The following is a 2,172-nucleotide window of genomic DNA, read 5'->3' as shown; positions in this document are numbered from 1 at the left end:
GGATGTTGGCTTCTGACCCTGGCATGGGGTAAAGGGTTTGTTCCCCCAGCCCTCCATGCTGCACATGGATTTGCAGATCCTGCAGGTTTGCTGGTGGGTTTTTTCCCAACTGCCCCTCCTCCGCCCAATTTTTCCCTGTTTTATCCAAGCCAGCCAAACCTCCTTGCTGCTCCTCTCCTTTCGGGCTGAGCTGGCTTTTAACCTGTTGCTCTTATCTCTGGCCAAGGCCCCATAAGATCTTTCCTCTGGGGGAAATGAAATGTTATTTGTCTGTGGCACAGCCTGGGGAGGGGATTTTTGGGGAGCGCTGTGAGATTTCAGCCCTGCAGTGAAGTCTGAGACTGCTCAGGATTCATGTCCTTTGGCTCAAACCCTGATTTCCATCTCTTTTTTTTTTTTTAACCATCTGAAGCTTCTTGTGGATGCAGCAGGGAGACCCCCAGGCTTGGGGATGCTTCAGTTGCCTCAAGATTGAAAAACAGGAAGGAAAAAGGGGTGAAATAACACTTTGTGCCCCCACTTTTAGCCCATTTGGGGGAGGAAAACCAGAGTGGGGTGTTGCAGGGAGTGGGAAGCCATTTCCCAGCAGCTTCCCAGATTTTCTATGGTTTGAGTGAAGCAAATACAACCTTAAAATAGCTCCTTCACAGGCAGACAGCACCGGCCCCGCTCCTCTCACTGCCACGGCCTCGACAGCCTTGTAGGTTTTTGCAGCCAAAATAATAAAAAATGCATGAATTTGTCTGTTTTTTCAGCTTTTCTGCTGCAAACACAGGGTGTGTGGTTTGCTCCCAGTGCAAGGATGGCTTTGGGAAGGTGGCAATTAGGGTAAATCAGGAAGGTTTGTAACCACAGCAGCAGCCTCTGTCTCTTGTTATTGCTGTTCTTTCCCTTATCAGCAGACTCTGTTTAATTCCTCAGTGTTCATATCGAGAGGGCAGGTTTAAACCCTCCCTGAAAGCTTCTTTATTTATAGATGCCACATTATTTAGGTGGGGGGGAGGTCTCCTGCTCTAGACTGCTCCCACCTACTGCCCTGGCACTGGTTTTACCTTTTTCTTCCAGGTTTTTGGGAGCATAGTGCCATGTAATGGGGTTGGGGTGTACAGAAGAACCTGCAGCTCAATTTATAGGGGAAAACAACCCAGATTTGCACTTTGAAAGTGAAAAAAAAAAGGGTTCTGAGCTGTTTCAGGGCTGTCAATCCCTCCTCTTGCTGTCTATTGACTGCCTTTGCAAGTAGCTGTCATCAGTAGGTTCCAGAGTGAACAAGAACCCATACAGTGCAAGGAAGGTCATTCTCCTGGTTATCCCCTGGACAATACTGATCTCAGCATCCCAGCTCTGAATTCTTGGGATGCTTATGGTGCCCTTGCTGCCCCACACTGTGTTCTCAGCTTCCAGAGTTTCTACCCCATCAGAAACTGCTGCCGATTCAGATAGCACATCCCAACCTGTTGTGGCTTCTCAGCAGTGACCCAGCACCAAGATCTACTGGCAAAACCAGCAGGTAAGGTCAAAATCCTCCCAAAATTCAGCAAACTTGAGAAAAATCCCAGTGATAAATCCCTGGGAGCTTTGACACCCGTCTTTGCAGCTAGAAAATGGGGCAGGAAGCTCCTCTGGCAAGGGGAAAAATAGAGAAATCTTTAATTAAAAAGCAATTTGCTGATCACCCAGGAGCCCTTTACCCCACGTGGGCTGATTCTCATGGAAGCACCAGCCAAACTGAATTTGGGCTCCCCCAAAATGGGCTTTTACCACTTGTCTTCAGCCAGATTTCCCTGCTGCCTGTAGTTAAAATTCCTGGGAAAATGTGCTGTATGTAGTTATTTTATTTCAATGTTTTCAATCAGATTAATTTATTTCTTTTGATCTCACTGTTGTTCCTTCTCCCCCCCAGGATTAATTTAATGACATTTTCCTTTGGAGCCACAGAACCGGTTTTGAAACTGAGGAGGGAAAAATCCTCTGAGACAGTGTCCGGGACAGAGGAAGAAGGAAGGAGTAACAAAGAAAACCAGCAGAAATCGGAAAAAATGAGACAGCAGGCAGGGAGAGGATGTGAGTCTCCCTGAGCTTGATGCTTTGGGGGCCAGCGCTATCCCTAGGGATGCTTCCCAGGGCTCGGCTGCACGCCGGGGCGTTATCCCAGCGTCCCGGCCAGCCTAT

This window comes from Acanthisitta chloris, unplaced genomic scaffold (assembly GCF_000695815.1).
Source record: "Acanthisitta chloris isolate BGI_N310 unplaced genomic scaffold, ASM69581v1 scaffold10511, whole genome shotgun sequence".
NCBI classification, from domain to species: domain Eukaryota; kingdom Metazoa; phylum Chordata; class Aves; order Passeriformes; family Acanthisittidae; genus Acanthisitta; species Acanthisitta chloris.
This window is presented reverse-complemented; position numbering follows the sequence as displayed.